The sequence below is a fragment of the Schistocerca serialis genome, chromosome 2, assembly GCF_023864345.2.
Source record: "Schistocerca serialis cubense isolate TAMUIC-IGC-003099 chromosome 2, iqSchSeri2.2, whole genome shotgun sequence".
Classification (NCBI taxonomy): domain Eukaryota; kingdom Metazoa; phylum Arthropoda; class Insecta; order Orthoptera; family Acrididae; genus Schistocerca; species Schistocerca serialis.
The window spans coordinates 596,496,806-596,516,195 of record NC_064639.1 but is presented as its reverse complement, the minus strand read 5'-3'; the positions used below and the strand labels follow the sequence as shown (position 1 = coordinate 596,516,195).

Here is a 19,390-nt window from a genome sequence, read left to right as displayed (position 1 = left end):
ATGCCACTACCTTCACTGTAACCCAAAAGTGTAACTGGGGCATGTCCAGCATTGTCTCCATCCCAGCAGTGAATGTGTAGCTAAGTCTGCCTGTTACGGCTAAGCAGGGCAATCTCTGCACCTTACCAAGTCCTTTAGCAACCAACTTCTGTTCTACTTTATTCTGCCATACTGTAGTCCCATAAAATATCATAGGTCTTCTTACAGTGGTGTATATCATATACATACTCCTGGGGTTTGGACCCGAGTATTTATCACAGCCCTTCTATTGCTCATCGACGTTGTTTTCACCTTGAAATGTATATTCTTTACACTAGCTAAACGCCACAACACTTCATTGTGGCCAAGTTTCATTTAAAATGAATGGGAAAGTGAATAAAATTATTCTAGCGAACACAGATTCACCGAGAAAACAAATCATTCAATTCAATAGGTACCCTGCCTTGTGTTGCTATGGATGTGTGGAATCAAACAAATGGAAGATAATAGATGTTTTTACAGAAAATAATTTTTTTCTTGTAAAGCTAGAGGACTTACTACACTTTTTGTTTGTTATCTGCATAAACATAAAGATCAGACGGTTTACCAACTCTGGGACATGTGAAGTAATATTGCCTATGAGAGAAGTATTCTTTTTCTAAATTCAAACTGCATACTTGCAAAGAAACGAATTGAACTGAATGCAACAGTCGCTATCAAATTAACTCAGATAATCAGATAATCAAATCAGTTCCCAGACATTCAAATCACTTTCAGCGTTTGATTATGCACACCAGTGTGGATGAAAACAATAAACTTTCTCTTCCTCTCCAACTCCTAAAACTGATAATGTGGCTCATGAAAACATGAATCGATTTTCGGAAACAGGTAATCAAATCACATCCTGCCACACTGGGTAGCCGAGTGTAATAAGGTGTCTTGTCGTGGCCCGCACAGCTTCCTCCATCGGAAGTTCAAGTCCTCCATCAGGTATGGGTGTGTGTGTCGTCCTTAGCGTAAGTTAGTTTAAGTTAGCTTAAGTAGTGTGTAAGCTTAGGGACCGACGATCTCAGTATTTTGGTCCCGTAAGACCTTACCACAAATTTCAACAAAAAAAAAAGTCGTATCCCAAGTAAAAGAAACGAGTTGAATTGAGTGCAACAATGGTAATCAAAGTAACTTGTACTTTTGTTTTCGAAGACAGATAATTTAATCACTTCCCAGGTTTAAAAACATGCACATATTCGAATGTAACATTGTGTCAAAATTTAAGGTCAACCATCTGATCAATTTTCAAGTTTGGTGAGCACAAACATATGCAGACTGAATGTTCGTATATAAAGATGTGGGATCCACGATAGTTTCACATCCAGTATTATCCCTAGATACTTCGCTGTCCCCTTTACTGGTAGGGTTTCATTAAGGAGTTTGAGATTCCAGTATGTTTGCTAAATTTGCTTTCTCGTCTATGATACTACAATAGTTTGTTAGGTACTGGCCCTTAGATCCTGTTTTCTGCAATAGTTTTCCACAATTTCTAGTGCACGCTGTGCCAGTGTTCTAACAGTACTAGTAAATTTGGGACAGCGAAGTATCTAGGGATAGTCCTGGATGTGAAACTATGTGGATCCCACATCTTTATATACGAAAATTCAGTCTGCATATGCTTGTGTTCACATGACTTGAAAAGTGATCAGATGGTTGACCTTAAATTTTGACACAATGTTAAATCGTCTGTATATCCTTGGCAAAAATAATCTGTAGTAATTAACTCTGAACTGAATTTATTCACCATTAGTCTCCACAGTAGTGAGGACAAAACCCCTCCCTGTGGTGAACCTCTGATGTTGTCCATCACCATTTTCTGATTCATCATGGTAGTTTCTACCTTTCATTACTTGCTTGATCGTAATCCACCTGCATATGGTGGTCTCAGTCTTCTGTAGCACTGACCATGGATTCGGAGATCATATAGCTAAAAGCCCCCTTTGTTTGGTTCAAATGGCTCTGAGAACTATGGGACTCAACTTCTGAGGTCATTAGTCCCCTAGAACTTAGAACTAGTTAAACCTAACCAACCTAAGGACATCATACACATCCATGCCCGAGGTAGGATTCAAACCTGCGACCGTAGTGGTCTCGCGGTTCCGGACTGCAGCGCCTAGAACCGCACGGCCACTTCGGCCGGCAAAAGCCCCCTTGGTATCCAGGAAGTTGCTGAGAGCTTTTTCCTGAAAGTATAGAGCTCCTTCCACATGCCCAAAAAGTTGGTGAAGTTCTCTTTCACATGATGTACCTGGTTGATATGCACATTGGTTTACAGATAGAGGAACCTCAGCTAACCTATTCTCCCTAATTTTCTATTATACTTAAAAGAGAAGAAGAGAGACTGATCAGTCTCATATCTTTAAACAATTTTAATAAACATTTTTGGAACACTGATCAAAAATTTTTTAAAATTTTTCTTTCAACAATTCAGTCTTTATCACACCATGTATGCTTCAAGAACATAGGTGACCAGTTTCGGTCATATCACATGACCATCATCAGACCCATGGCAACCTTTGAAGATGGTAAGTGGAGCACTCTTCTCAGCTGCTGTGATGTCAACCAGGGTCTGATGATGGTCATGTGATATGACCGAAACCGGTCACCTATGTTCTTGAAGCATACGTGGTGTGATCAAAACTGAATTTTTGAAAGAAAAATTTTCATATCTTTAGCCTTGGTTCTCAGTTCACCCTGGCTTCAGAATGAATATGACCCTCACTGATCTGCTTGCATAAGGAATGATTCCTGCTGCTAGGCTGACCCTACACAATTTACACAGAAATCTAATTAAATCCTCTCCTGATTGTTGCAGCAGAGCTGGAGAGATATCGTCTTGGCCAGGTGACTTGAGTGGTTGAAAAGTTCCATCTGACCACTGGATTTTTTGAAATTAACATATTCTCAGGCAGATTCAGAGTTTTCCTTTGATTACTTGTAAACCAATGTCGCCAAGGGACTAACTCCTAGTTTTGTCATCTGCCAGAGTGCATTAAGGGAAGTAAATTTTGAGGAGCACATCCATCATTTCACTCACTGTATTTCTATACGCATCATCCTCCTTCCTTATAGTACTCCCTGGATTAGTTGGTGTTCTTATGAGGATATTATGAAGTCTAGCACAAATATCTGTACTTTCAATTCTCCACAGAATACATTCCAGGAAGATAGCTTCACTTGCTTCCTTGCAAGGTTGAATTTGGCAAGTGCTTCCTGATACTTTATACATTGTCTATTCTTCCTTGTAAGGTTCAACAGCCTTTTTTCCCGCTTTCTTTGCATTTCCATATTGTTGTTGCACCAAGGTACATTTCCGTTTGTGCATTTCTTTGTTATCAGGCAGTTTTCTCAATACAATGCCATAATAACAGATGTCACCATCTGTCATTTTATCATTTATCGAAGTTCTGACTTCAGATAAGTGTGAGTTTAGTCTTTCCTGTAAGTTTTCCAGTCTGTTTTCCTAGGATTCCTATAGGTCATGGTCTGTTTAATACCCATTTAAACCTCAAACTTAATGTACATGTAGACAGATAAGGGTGACTCCATTGCCAAAAGCCACTGTTTGATATAACTACACAATAGAATGGACTCAAAAGTTATGTCAGTTACTTGTTCCATTTTTCTATTCCTGAAGGTAGGCTCTGTACCCATATTCAGGACTTTTTGGTTGTTTTCTAGTAGAAATTTGGGTACGTGCTTACTTCTGCTTTTGGTGTCACTGCTTCCCCACACCAGAATGTGGACATGGGGATCACAAGCAACGAGCAATTCTTCATTCCGTTGTGAGCAGCTATCTACCAGTCTTCCCACTTCCTGGGAAGATGGACTGCTGTCCTCATAAGGAAGACAAGTTGAGAAAAATACATTTTCTCTTGTGCTTTCTTCTTCACATTGTTTCATTCTGGCAGACATTCAGTCCCTGGAACAGAAGACTGTCACTGGTATAAATGAAATTCCAGCAAAAATGCATGTTCTGGAGTTCTTTAGCTTGCTGGCATAAATCAACTTATGTCCAGTTTGCCGAGGCAATAAGGTTCCTCGATCTGGGCCATGTCCATCTCCTGTCTTCCCAGATGACAACTCAGGGCAGCAGTTGCTCCATTAAAGTGTTGCACGTTTATTTGCAACACTTGTAGTCTCCAGCCTGCATAGTGGTCGCTACCATTGTCTTTGATTCTGATGAAGGAATCAAGTGAGAACCCTACGTACAATTTCTGATTCTACTCTCGTATTGAAATCTGGGGTTTTTCGCCAACTGCTGCTACAAGAATTTGGCCGTCCAGTACAATTTTTCAGATGATTAGCCTCCAATCTTTTGTCGAGACTTTATGGTTTTGTGTCCTTATATTCTCTAACAGAGTCGTTGGAGGAATATCCTTAAAAAGTTTTAGTACCCAAAGTGATACCTTCGCTGTACTGAGGAGCTCAGCCGTTGTCTGGAACAGCAGCTTCAGCTCCTCTCACAGAGGTATCTTGTGCACTATCTTCTCAAGCCAATCCGCTATTCCGAAACACTCTACAGGCAAAGATAAGAGCACCTTTATCAAGACAAACACTACTGAATTTGGATCCCAGACTTGCGTTCCCCAAATCTTCTTAAAAAGAACCATCAGAACAAACTCTATGTGGTGTGAACTATGTTAACAATGGATGTCGCAGTTGAATAACCATTCCCTAGAAAATCGAGATTGCAGTGCCTTCCTTATTTTCTTCCCTGGCTTTTCCATTTATCCTCAGAAGTGGGAGTACTATTCTTCTTCCTTGTCCTCTTGTTATCTATCTTAGAGAGAGGAGCAGTCTCATTACCCTCTTCGCTCTGAGACAGTTTTTCTGAGTCCTCAGGTTCAAGACCTTTTCGTTTTCTACATTTATGTTTAGGAACCCATTTTCTACCTGCCAGATATTTTTTTCTTTGAGAAGTATCCTCCTCAGAGCCCAAGACAAGAGTTTGATCTTGATCTGGTCCAATTTCTCAGTAAAAGTTCCCACTTCTGGGGCTGGTCTACAGCCTGATGCAATTGGGAAACAGCTTCCATTTGCTCCCACCCCAGTGCTTGGGTGCTCAACATCTCATTAGGCTCCTCAGTTATTGTTTTGTTTTCCGTGTTCTCCATTTTGGTCGTACAAGAATTGGGGATCCATTTGCCAAGACGATGGACCGCCATGCAGCTCAAGACTAATTACTCAGCATCCCTGAGACTCTGTTAATGGCATCTCTTCCCTTGTTCCACACACCCATCACCATGGATCGCAACACACCTTTGGTCATCTGGGAAGTTGCGGGAGGACTATGGGAGTCGATACGGGAGAGGTGAGGAATTGTGAAACATTCTTAGTCTGCGAAACCTGTCCAACATGGGAGACCCTGCCAGTAACTGCACTACGGTCGACATATACCACAGCTTCACACAGACACACAAGCCTCTCTGCAAGCTCAGTACATATTTTGACAATTTTGTGTCACTCAGAAAGGAAAGTGGCACTTACTTATCTTTCTACAAAATTTACACTGAAATACTATAGCCCAAATTATCGTGCAAAGATATTTTTTACAAGTTGTGTGTTAAGTCAAAATTCCCAATATTTTCAAGTTTTAGGGACTTCATAAACTAAGTTATAAAATTTCCCATGCTAAGATTACTGTGCAACATGATTGCCACATTGTCAACAGAGAATATATTGCCTGGGTTTCCTGCAGTCTGAGGTTGTTATAAACAGTTCCTGCATTAATTTATAACATTAATTTATAACATTAACATTCCTGGGGTACACTCGAAGTTACCTCTACATCTGTCGATGACTCCCCATTCAAGATAACATGCTGGATCCTCCCAACCAAGAAATCCTTAATCCAGTCGCAAATTTCACTTGATGTCCCATTAAATCGTATTTTGATAATAAGCGTAGGTGTGGTACTGATTCAAATGCTTTTTGGAAATCGAGAAATTCTGCAACTACCTGATTGCATTGATCCATTGCCTTCAGTGCGTCCTGTGAGAAAACTGCGAGTTGTGTTTCACATGATCGATATTTTCGAAATGCATGCTGGTTGGCATGGAGGAAGTCGTTCTGTTCACGATATCTCATTATATCTCAGCACAGAATATTTTCTAAGGTTCTATGACAAATGGATGTCAAGGATTTTGGACAGTAGTTCTGTGGATCACTTTACTACCCTTCTTGTATACAGGTGTGATCTGTGCTTTTTTCCAGCTACTGGGCACAGTTTTTTGTTCAAGGGATCTATGATAGATTGTAGGTAAAGAGGGTTAACTCAGCTGCAAGCTTGGTATAGAATCTGATACCGATTACATCAAGCCCAGTGGCAAAGTTCATTATTAAAGATTCAACTGCTTCTTAATTGCAATTAAACTAATATCTATTTCACTTATCTTTTCTGTAATATGAGAATTAAACTGGAGAAATACTCCTTGGTTTTCTCTTGTAAAGGAACATTTGAAAACGGAGTTAAGCATTTTTACTTTTGTTTTCCTATGCACAGTTTTTAGTTCATGTCTCGTACATGAGTGTCAGGACTCTACCCTAACACTAACAGCCTTTGTATATGACCAGGATTTCTTATGGTTTCATTAAAAATTATTCGACAGTATTCTGCTATGGTAGTCATTGGGGGCTTTATGCATTGTTCTCTTGAAAGCCAAAAGCACTTCATTTAACATCTCTCCATCTATAGTCCTATGTTTTGTTTTATACCTATTATGCAATAGCTTCAGTTTCTTTAGATGTTTCTTTACAATGACTGTATACAATGGAGGATTCCTCCCAGTGAGAACTGTTCTCCAGCATATGTATCATTGCACCATATGGTCAGCTATTTTTTTAAATTTGAGCCACTGTTCTTCTGCAAGCTCATATCTTGTGCTAAAAGTCTGAAATTTTTCATTGAGATACGACACTGTTCTTCCTTTGTCTAGTTTACTGAACATATAGATCTTCTTATTTGTTTCAGTTGTTCTTTCTACTTGGGTATTCATTGTTGCTATAACTGTTCCATGGTAACTGATACCAATTTCGTTGTGGACATCTTCAAACAGCTCAGATCTTTTTTGCCATTAAATTTAACATATTTACATCATGAGTGGGTTTCTGAACTATCTGTTCAAAGCAATTTTCAGAGAAGGCTTTAGTAGTGTTTCATAACATGTCTCTCGTACTCACCACTAACAAAACTATATGTATCCCAGCTGATTGTTGGATGGTCTCCTATGATGATTACAGTATGATTAGGAGACTTTTCTACAACTGAACTGAGGTTATCTCTAAAGATTTTGTTTACATCAAGAGGTGAGTCTGGTGATCGATAGAAGGAAGCAGTTATAATTTTGCACCTATCCCTGATACTGTCCTTTACCCAAACAGCCTTGCACGCTGCTTCAGTTTATATCTTGGTAGATTCAAGTTTCTTGTCTATTACAACAACTATAACACCTCCACTTCCCATTAGTCCATCCTTTCAGTATATGCTTAAATTATCCTAAAAAATCTCAACTTCCAATTTTAACCAGCTTTCTGTACCTAATATTTTGTGAACTTCACTGCCTTTTAGGAAGAATTCAAAGTGTGGCACTTTGTTGTGAATGCTTAGACAGTTAACCACTAGGATTTTAATAGTCTCACCTGTTGGACAAACTTGGCAGAATTCGGAACAAGCTGTGTAGACAGTTCTCTGTTTCAGATGTCTGCCAACCTCAGTAAACCCAAATTTGAGACAATATAATTGGCTCACGAAGTGTTGTTATGTGGTCTGTTTGAGGACATCATTACCTGATTAATAACAGTAATTGTACTTATATTTAAATGCATTATCCAGTGTAAGACACGACAACAAATGTTAATAAATGTTCTGAATTTCATTTTTCTTCTACTCATTACTTTGTATTTAAGTTCACATTACTTGTTGCAAATATGTACCACATATGATGATGGAATCCGTATTATGTGCAGTTGTGAATGCTTATTACTACCATCTGAAATTTATACTATAACAGCTAATTGGTATGAGATGCACACTTCCGTCAGTTTTCTGTACTGGAAGACAAACAACAAAACTTCCCTTCTCACATCCTCTAATTCCACAGTGGCTGCACTGCCCCTGAGGTAAGTGACCAACTTTGCTTAGTTCATGCTGAAATACACCAACATCAGTTAAAATTAAAAGTATTTCTTAAAAATATGACTTTCTTTGTAAATATCTTTGTTCGTCTCTAACAACGAGATGCCCCCAGCAGAGGGATAAACTGTTTGAAACCATCTACACATTTTAAGATCCCAGGTATCACACACTGCAGCCATTAACCCAGGTGGACCCTCATTTGCGAGTAACTTATGAAATAAAACTTCAGAATCTTTTGTGACACTCAATAAGAGTAATAAAAGTTGCATAAAATAGGCTGGCTGCATGATGTAATAGAGAGGTTAGGAGCTTCACATGTAGGAGTTTGTACGTTCGAATATTGCCAGGTGCAGTAAGTTCTCTTTATTTTCAAATCTTAATTGAAATATCTATGATCATGATTTTTATTTAATTAATTGATTTAAATGTAATTTTTTATTTCCATTCCTTTGTCACATCATTTTAGTCATAATATCAACTTCTTCATTTGCTCTCATTTTCTACCTATGATCCTTTCACTTGAAATCTTTGTTCATCTGTTTTAAATTAATTTTATATATAGATTTCGATTTTATTTCTTTTGTTTTATAACACTGTTTTTCGTACACATTACTGCATTCATTTTATCTATTTGTCATTTTATTTGAATCTCATTACACTTATAAACCCTTCTTCCTGTTAAATCTTCATCTTTGTTATAGTATCATTTGTGCAAGACGTTCTTAGGATATGTTGCAAATATTTCTATGACGATTACCATGCAAAAATTTGCACATCTGGTAACGAAAAATACATTTTTCATACCACTGCCCAGTCAATATAAATCGATTATTTGGTCTTTCGTTTTTTAATTGACGAAAATAAATTCACATGGTGAATAAAATAATGTGACAAAGGAACAGAAATAAAAAATTACATTTAAACCAATTAATTGAATAAAAATAATGATCAAAGTCGTTTTGATAAAGATTTAAAAATAAAAAAATTTTCTGCATCTTACGAATTTTGAACTCACGACCTCTTTCCCATGAAGATAGTATACCATCTGCCCACCACACAAGTGTACTACATAACTCGAATTTTCTAATGTTAGTGAACATCAAGCAAAATTCCGAACTTTTTCGTCAGCTACTCCCAAACGAGGGCCCACCATGGTGAATGGCTGCAAGGTGTGATACCTAGGATCGTAACCTACATCACCATATATTCGGTTTCAGAAAGTCGATCCCACCACTCGAGACCTCTCCTAAGCAGGAAAACTACTCTCTTATGCTCTTAATGTTAGCTGATATTTTTGCATTAGTCTGTTGCTAGATGCACTTTACTATAAAATGCAGCTGAGAACCACAGGCCGCATGAGTAATTGACTCAGGCCACATGTGGCCCACTGCCTGCAGATTGACAACCACTGTTCTGATGTGTAATGTACATTTGAAGCATTCTGGGTACTGTACAGTTCTCAACCCTACAGCACAAATCTAGGAAGTTACAGCTTCGTTTGTCGCAGAATCCTCAGTCTTTGGAGCAAGCCTTCTACTCACCTCAGAACCAGAGATCATAATCTGTTATTGGACCAATGCTGCAGATTGTGAGCTTCCTAGAAATTCTATGAGCAAGACTGATATTCTGAACCTTCTCTACCAGTCGCTGTTATGATGTAAGAACGACGTCAGAGCCCAAACGATGAATGTTATTTGTTCCAGTGTTCACAATGATCTGCAGTTGGTTGCACCCTTTTCCCTCAATGGCTGCCAGGATAGTCCCTTCAAAATGTTGGATGAGCCCCTAGGCATACACACTGAGTGCACCTGGTGTTCCTTCCTGTCCCTTGTTACAATTTTCCTAAAGGGTACAATCATTCGCTGTACATTTGATTAAGAGACCTCTATCTTTTGTATTACCTCATCTTGACACAGGACACACCAGGCTACCCAATAAGCGAACTAAGTCCCACTGGCGCAATTTCCTTTTCAGTGGATGAAAGCACCTCAAGCTTGTTGGTTGGGGAGATAGATGTCACACCATGAGTTCTCATTGGTCACTGTCTCCCCTGTACAAGACGTCTAGACCTGCCACAGATGCCACTCAATGAAATAGCAGAGTACTGACAAATTAGGTATTTCCTGCAGTACAGACAGTTTCCGCTGGAAACGATAGAACTCGGGGCACTTTTGGTGACTGGTACGTGACTCCCAGTAGCCCTCCCAACACATTCATTCTCAGCGGCTTCCAATCGCTTGCTGTGGGGCCACATTGTGCATGGTACAGTATTTTACAGGATGGTAAACAATTAACTTTAATAGGTGCTTGCTCATTCTCTTTTAATTTATATGAGTTTTCTGCTCTACAAATATTACCAGTAATCCCAGAAACGAGATATCTATTACCACAGAAAAACTTGATAGCAAGCAAATTTACTGTTTCTCTGAAACACTGTTAATGTTATGGTAATCAATCAAGTCAACTATAGCGTTAACATACAAAAAAAACAGAAAATATGTATTCCTGTTACAAGAGAAAACTAATGTGACTAGATATGTTAATTATTTACAGTAATATTAAATAACAAATTCCGATTTATTACCAAACAGCTTACTTACGACACTATAGTTCAATTCTTTTATCTTGGCGGTTTGCGCATGCCCGCCCAGACGAGGAAGATTGCTGTGTTGTCAGTTGCACGCACCAAGAGAAGAAGCGCCATAGTATAGTATAGTTCGCAAACTTAAGTTTAGGGGGGAGCGCGCAGTTTATGAAGTAAAGGCCGCCACGGCCGCATTAACCCTTTCGCTGCTACAGAGACGTGCTCCCCGCATTCCGCGCTGCCGGCCGGTATGGCCGTGCAGTTCTAAGGACTTCAGTTTGGAACAGCGTGACCGCTACGGTTGCAGGTTCGAATCCTGCCTTTGGCATGGATGTGTGTGATGTCCTTAGGTTAGTTAGGTTTAAGTAGTTCTAAGTCTAGGGGACAGATGACCTCAGAATTTAAGTCTCATAGTGCTCAGAGCCATTTGAACCATTCCGCGGTGTGCGCGATTTTGTCATCACTGCACTGCTCGCCTGTGCTGACACATGGTGTTTCGACTGTTTTGACACAATTTATCATTCGATTTCACAAAAACTATTTGGCCCAAAAAATTGATTTTGACACATCTTCTTGACTGATACTGATACTGATAAATGACGTAATTTTGTTTCGATGTTCAACGCAGTTATTGTGCAGCATTAGATGTAGTAAACCATTGCACGAAATTTTGAAGAGTTTGCAGAGGTAGAGGTCCATAGCGTATACTTTCTGTATGGTCGATTTTAGTTGCCACTAGAAATTTCAAAAAATTACATTCAAACGAATAAAATTCATGAAGTAAGACACTTCGATATTGTTTTTAAATAAAGAAAATATTAAGCACCAAACATGGTTTGAACTCTGAACCTTTCACTTAGTGGCCTGACACTTTAACCATTACGCTAACACAGCTCATCATCCAATAAATCTACCGGAAGACTTTAAAATGGCACGCAAAATACCGACAAACACTGTTGGTATGACTATGAATTACTCACGTTTCGTCGAAGTACAATAGGAAATAAACAATTATCGCTGTTCATTATTATGAAAAAGCGGTTAGTGACAATGATACAAACACCTTTCCTTGCTATCGCCTGACTTAGGAGGCTTATTGCTTGTTTGGTTTAATTAATTAATAGGCTATGAAGCAATTGGTATAAAGAATAGTGTTTCCGAACTTTCTGTAAAAGAAAGTCTGCTATCAAGACATTGCTTTTGCTCAACTGCTTTATTTATGACTGAACGTTTCTAAAACTGAAGACACTTGTCCGTGCTCTGCACTGCAGTCGAGCTCTGGCAACGTCGTTCTCTGTTCATTGGCTGATTTTGTGCCGTCAGATGCGCAGAACGAACTTAAACTCGGCCGCCGTTGTAAACGATGCGCACTTTAGTAGTAGTGAAACTTCCCCTTTCAATGTAAAGAAAGACTGTGCTGGTAAACTACGTTATTTGATACTGAAACAGTTGAGCAAAACTGAACGTACTCAGTTTTCTCTTTACTTATTCTGATCATTTCTAAACTGACACACAATATTTTAGCACTACGCAATCTGACTTTTAATAATCCCTACAAAAGAACAACCCTGACTAACAATAACCTATCCTTCATGAATCACTTACCTCACCAAAATTTTCGTTACTCGAACTACTGGAATGCAGCGAGCGCCAATGTTGCCACCTAAATAAAAATTATAACTGCTGAAGGCACTAACTACTGATGGGCATGTAGTTAGCAAATGAAAGATTTTGATAGAGAACAAACAATGTATTTACCTTAATAGTGTTCAAAAGTCATAATTATATATATATATATATATATATATATATATATATTCGTGACATCCAGTTTCACAAATTTCCTTTTTCTGACGTACAACGTCCACATCGTCAGCTCATATTAACATCTCAAAACTCTGGCATCTCTCTCTCCACATCCACCACTGCTGGCGGCTCACCTCCAACTGCCCGACGCTACGCACTGTTCACACCCAACTGCCCAACACTACACTATAGTTCAATTCTTTTATCTTGGCGGCTCGCGCATGCCCGCCCAGACGCGGGAGATTGCTGCATTGCCAGTTGCACACGACGCATGCGCCAATGGAAGCAGCGCTATAGTATAGCATAGTTTGCAAGCTTACGTTTAGGGGGGAGCACGCGGTTCATGAAGTAAAGCCACCATGGCCGCATTTCCACAAAAACTATTTGGCCCAAAAATTAGATTTTTACACATCTTCTTGACTGATACCTTCCCCCCATAAATGACTTAATTTTGTTTCGATGTTCAACGCAGTTATTATGCAGCATTAAATGTAGTAAACCATTGCACAAAATTTTGAAGAGTTTCCAGCGGTATAAGTCCATAGAGTATACTTTCTGTATGATCGATTTTAGTTGCCACAATGTTGAGAATGAAATGTGGACAAGATACCTAAATTTCATATAAAATTTACTGTATAACAATATCTCATTTAAGTACCACATAGGTGTCGTATGTAATATTGAGAAATATTCCGTCTTTCGCGACTGTAACAAAAGTTTTATTTACGCTGAGCACGTTTGGCTTTATTTTAAAGCACTTCAATCAGTCAATGCGAATGGTCCTCGCCGATACCCCAGGAGCAACAGTGTCCCTAATTTGCTGGGAAGTGGCGGTGCGGTCCCCTACGGCACTGCGTAGGATCCTACGGTCTTGGCGTGCATCCGTGCGTCGCTGCGGCCCGGTCCCAGGTCGACGGGCCAAACGCATCCGGTGTAAATAAAACTTTTCTTACAGTCGCGAAAGACAGAATATTTCCCAATATTACATACGACACCTATGTGGTACTTAAATTAAATGAGATATTGTTATACAGTAAATTTTATATGAAATTTAGGTATCTTGTCCACATTTCATTCTCAACATTGTGGCAACTAAAATCGACCATACGGAAAGTATACGCTATGGACTTATACCTCTGGAAACTCTTCAAAATTTTATGCAATGGTTTACTACATTTAATGCTGCATAATAACTGCGTTGAACATCGAAACAAAGTTAAGTCATTTATGGGGGGAAGGTATCAGTCAAGAAGACGTGTAAAAATTAAATCTTTGGGCCAAATAGTTTTTGTGAAATCGAATAATAAGTGTGTCAAAGCAGTGGGAACACCATGTGTCTGCACAGGCGAGCAGTGCAGTGATGACAAAATCGCGCACAGCGCGGGATGCAGAGAACACGTTTTTGCAGCAGCGAAAGGGTTAATGAAGAGACAAAGCACTAGAAGTTTTAAAAAAATTGCATTCAAACGAATATAATTCGTGACGAAAGGCACTTCGATATTGTTTTTAAATAATGAAAATAATAAGCACCGCACATGGTTTGAACTCATAACCTCTCGCGTAGTAGCCCAGCACCTTAACCGTTACACTATCGCAACTGGTCTGACTACTGATTGCCATGAGGTCTCTAACACATCATGCAAAATACTGACGTATGAATTGACTATGAATTACTCACGCTTCGTCGAAGTACAATAGGAAATAAACAATAACCACTGTTCTTTAATGCGAAAAAGCGGTTCGTGAGATTGATACAAACACCTTTCCTTGCTATCGCCTGAATTAGGAGTCTTATTGCTTGTTTGGTTCAATTAATTTATAGAATATGAAGCAACTGGTATAAAGAATGCTTTTTCCAAACTTTCTATAAAAGAAAGTCTGCTATCAAGACATTGCTTTTGTTCTATTACTTTAGTTATGACTGAACGTTTCTAAAACTGAAGACACTCCCGTCCATGCTCTGCACTGCAGTCTGGATCTGGCAACGTCGTTCTCTGTTCATTGGCTGACTGTGTTTTGTGACGTCAGATGCGCAGAACGAACCTAAACTCGGCCGCCAACATAAATGACGCGCACTTTAGTAACTTTGATAATATCGCACTATAAATTAGCAAGCGTCGGAAAATTCTCAAAAATATACCTTTTTCTCGTAAGTATATAGTGATATTAGGGAACGATTGGTGTTGAACGAGGATACAGTATGTAACTAAACTGTCTACAATGCACAAGAAGGTTAGAATTGACGATAATGTATGAGTTTCTGGCGGCACTCGCAGTGTTCTAAAATACACAATATATCGCGATACCCACAGTACAGACACAATCAATGTAAGACTCTGTGAAAGTATCACAAACACTAAAATGTTAGAATCTAGAATTTCGAATCGGACCTGTCTGTCATTCACGGTCTCACAAGAAGGAAAATTCGTAAGTTGCGTTATACATGTAAATAATCGCCCGAATTGCTCCGATTTGCTCACTTAGTTGAATTTGTGACAACTACAAAAGTGGCGTGCTGAAGATGAACACTTGAGCGTCAGTTTATGGTCAGTCAAGTTGCAAAAATTGTGTAACACCAAGAAAGAGCGGCTTCCGCATGCAACACCTAACCCAGAGATGTTTCTCTGAAGATCAAGCTAAAAGACAGTATCATCCATTGGAAAATATGTAGCAGTAAGTGTACACATCTGTTTCACATACTACATAATTAAATGTAGGCAAACTACCACATTTTCACTCTTAAAACATTCTATAAAATGGCACTAAAAGTTGAAATATACTTGTGCGATGCAGGAACGACGACTTGGTGCTGATAAAAATGTACATGTATTTGGATACATTTACTATCTGAAGCTAGGCATGGTATCCAAAAACCGGTTATAGCATTGCGATAAAACTTTTTAAAAAGTATTTAGGCCTGGTTACGTTCTTCGCTGATAATCGTTATTGGCTGGCATGACTGTTGATGAAGGTGCACACTGTACATTGCCAGTTTTCAGTTCCCGTTGACGCGCGGTAAATTAGATTCCAAAGTTTTAGAGTACCCCGTGAAACAAGTGATCTTTGACTGATTGATTCTCTGTGGTTCTGTGCCGAATATGAATTCACGGTTGTGCATGGTTGATGTGTTTGTTTACGTGTGCTGAGGGGTGAATGTATTTTTTTTTTTTAATAATACTTCTACATGGGTGACTATAAACCGCGTTATATGAATTGGTAAGATTTTACGGCCTTTAATTTCGATAGTCTGGAGCTGACTTAGTTGGAAACAAAGGTGCACTAATTTGTGCAACGTTAACTATTGCACGTTGTTTACTACCGTGTTACTGTATAACTTGGCTTAAAAAACAACTTACAATAATTCAAACAAGAAGTAGGTATCGAGTGCTTTGTTAATTAACTGATATCGAGCGTGAACAGCGTCAGAAATGATTTAAGTACGCGCCTTATTACTTGTGGTCACACTGTTAGTGTAGTAAAACGAGTTATCTTTTTAGCATTTATTACCTCATAAATGGAAATATGAAACTTCCTGGCAGATTAAAACTGTTTGCCGGACCGAGACTCGAACTCGGGACCCGTGTTCGAATCTCGGCCCGGTACACAGTTTTTATCTGCCGGGAAGTTTCATATTAGCGCACACTGCGCCGCAGAGTGAAAATTTAATTCAGGAAATAGGTTTAAAAATTTGTTGGACTCATTCCACAACTATTTAGTCATTACACTTGTGATCTGAAAAGGTTACATTAGCATACTTGTATTTGTTTTTCATTCCAAATACGTTATTCTTGTTTTTCTGACATGTTCTACGTCCTGGAGGATCTCCTCGCTGTGGATAAATTGTTACGAAATTACATGTAATCTAATATGCCATAATTTGTATAGGCTTGCTCTCTGCAGCATTGACTCTCATATTCTTCTGCGATTATTGATGCTGTAAATCTATGACTGGCGTTAGCCAAACTCTGAAGATAACTTTATTGTATTATTATTATTATTATTATTATTATTATAGTATATTGGCCCATTTCGGTACATCTCCTTTTCAACGTTGCATGGATGCTACAGAAGAATGTTGGAGATTAGGTGGGTAGATCACGTAACTAATGAGGAGGTATTGAATAGGATTGGGGAGAAGAGAAGTTTGTGGCACAACTTGACTAGAAGAAGGGATCGGTTGGTAGGGCATGTCCTGAGGCATCAAGGGATCACAAATTTAGCATTGGAGGGCAGCGTGGAGGGTAAAAATCATAGAGGGAGACCAAGAGATGAATACACTAAGCAGATTCAGAAGGATGTAGGTTGCAGTAGGTACTGGGAGATGAAGGAGCTTGCACAGGGTAGAGTGGCATGGAGAGCTGCATCAAACCAGTTTCAGGACTGAAGACCACAACAACAAACAACATGGATGTTGTTTCATTGTTCCAATGCTTCTGTTTTGCAGTGCTCCCTTGAGCCGTTTCTTCATTCACATTTAATTATTTCGTATTTAGGGGCTTACTGCCATGTTATGTGCAGTGCTATATTAAGTCTCCCGATACCTTGGCCGGGAAGGGGAGGGGGAGTACTTTGTGCTTATCTTTTCAAAATATTGTAGTAGCCAGGTATTTTATATTCAGAAGTTTTGAAAAAAAGACTTCAAGTCTTCTAGCATATTCCATAAATGTTTTAAAATTTTCATTTAACCTTCTCCCATAAAATTTTGTCTAAGTAATAGATGTGGTTTTAGGCAATGAAGGAAAAATTTTCAGTTTCCAGATCCTACTTACACATCAGTATCTCTTTCAGAAGTAAGTTGAGAGTAAAAGTCAACAATAATTAACGAATGTTGACTTCTTTTTTATAGTTGTCGAAAAGTTACCCCCGACCCTAGTAGTACGAGTTCCTGAAAGTGTCTTGGTATTTCTATGTATGTGGTGAAAGATATTTTCAAGTTCTGGTGCCTACTTGCAAATCAGTACCACTTTAAAAAGTCTGATGTTAATACAAATCAACTACAATCAACATTTTTAAATTTTTTTGAGGGTTGGCATACAGTGACGTTACCTTGTTAATACACATCATTGAAAATATAAATTACAAACATGACTTTAGAAGAATTATAAGTAATATAATATGAATACAGCAACCAGTTATTTGTTGCTGTGTTAAGCCACAGTTATCGTAATTTTTTTAAAAAGTTTTCTACAGTAAAGTTTTACTCAGAAGATGGTCAGAACATCATTCAGTATTGTTATGTGCAGCAATTTATTGTGTAGAATATTCATTTTAATGTGTAATGGTTCTTGCCACTCAAGCTGTAATTATGTTTTCATAGATTTGCTAGTTGTATGCAACATATCTTGTGACCAGGTGCCACGTCCGGCCCGGTAGCTGAGTGGTCAGCGTGACAGACTGTCAATCCAAAGGGCCCGGGTTCGATTCCCGGCTGGGTCGGAGATTTTCTCCGCTCAGGGACTGGGTGTTGTGTTGTACTAATCACCATCATTTCATCCCCATCAACGCGCAGGTCGCCGAAGTGGCGTCAAATCGAAAGACCTGCACCAGGCGAACGGTCTACCCGACGGGAGGCCCTAGCCTCACGACATTTCATTTACCAGGTGCCACATATAATAGATGGTCACACTTTTTTCCCCTCATGACAATCATACATACAGATCACTGTTTACAATCCTAAAGATCATGTGCCAACCTTACAATGTTCCGCCACAGATGGCAGTCTTGGATTTTGGATGTATTTCTCATGCATACCCAGCTGCTGAAACACCTTCTGCAGCTCATCCAGTAATTTCTTCCTTGTTCTTTCAATTGGACAAGTACCATTAGATTTTCCCATAAGCACAACTTTGGCCCAGAAAGTGTGTGGCCCCCTAGCAATGTGCCGTGGCAGGATAGATTTGATTTGATTTATTTATTCATCCATCCATCCATCCATCTGAAACAATATTGGTATTGTTATGCAGTGAATATAATTATCTAATAATATACAAAAATTCACGTGTGCTTTTGTTAGGATAAGGCTGGTGGCCGGCTGTGGCCTCTATGAAGGAACCATTTGGCATTTGCCTGAAATGATTCAGGGTGGCCATACAGAGCAAACTCCATCCTCTAGAATATATGTCATTGCTTTTGTAACTGCACTGCCTCATTCTGTTGGTTCCTGTTATACAGTGTTCTTTCATGTATACACAGTTTGCATCAGGTAAATTATGATCTGAAACATAGTTTATCACTGTACACACAAATGAACATGTGGATCCATGAACATGCTGCTATGCCTATCCTACTATGATGAGTGAGGTGTTCAGCTGTGGAAAATAATAAGACATTGCTATCATGCACTACAGGTTTTATGCACATGGTTGTCTTGTAAAAGGGTTACATTTATTGTAATGTGATCTGGTGTTGTAGCTTTCCCCTTTCATTATTAACCATTAAGTATTTTTTAGCTGTGTAGATGCATTGCTCATGAAGAAAGTTTTAGCTGAATTTTAACAGATTTTAGTACTTTTTTACACCACCTTGTTTTTTATTTTCTCCATGAAGTTGAGTTATTTCATCAGGTTGTATAGCTCTTGGTTCTTTCTTCATCTGCACATGCTCTCTTCATGAATTGATTCAGAATCATTCTCATGATTTCCCATTCAAAGATAAAAAAAAGTTTTTTTTTTTTTTTAAATTTCTGTCTTGAGTCTCTGGTGGTATGGATGGATACCTCGCTACCTATATTGTCATTTGAATGTCGATTGGAATATGGACAGTTCTATATAGGACAGTTTAACTGTTGTGCACAATTAAAATGTTATAGCACAGATCAACCACTCATTGTGCCAGTG

General features: G+C 38.8%; 1 protein-coding gene across 1 annotated transcript in view; it reads left to right on the top strand.

Moving 5' to 3' along the window:
* The first annotated feature begins 15,591 nt into the window (after positions 1-15,591).
* The window catches only part of LOC126457622 (nucleolin-like), a 31,589-nt gene continuing 27,790 nt past the window's right edge, over positions 15,592-19,390 (top strand). The window contains exon 1 of the mRNA XM_050094082.1: positions 15,592-15,770. The gene's annotated coding sequence lies outside the window, so the exon portion shown is untranslated. The remainder of the gene's footprint in view (positions 15,771-19,390) is intronic.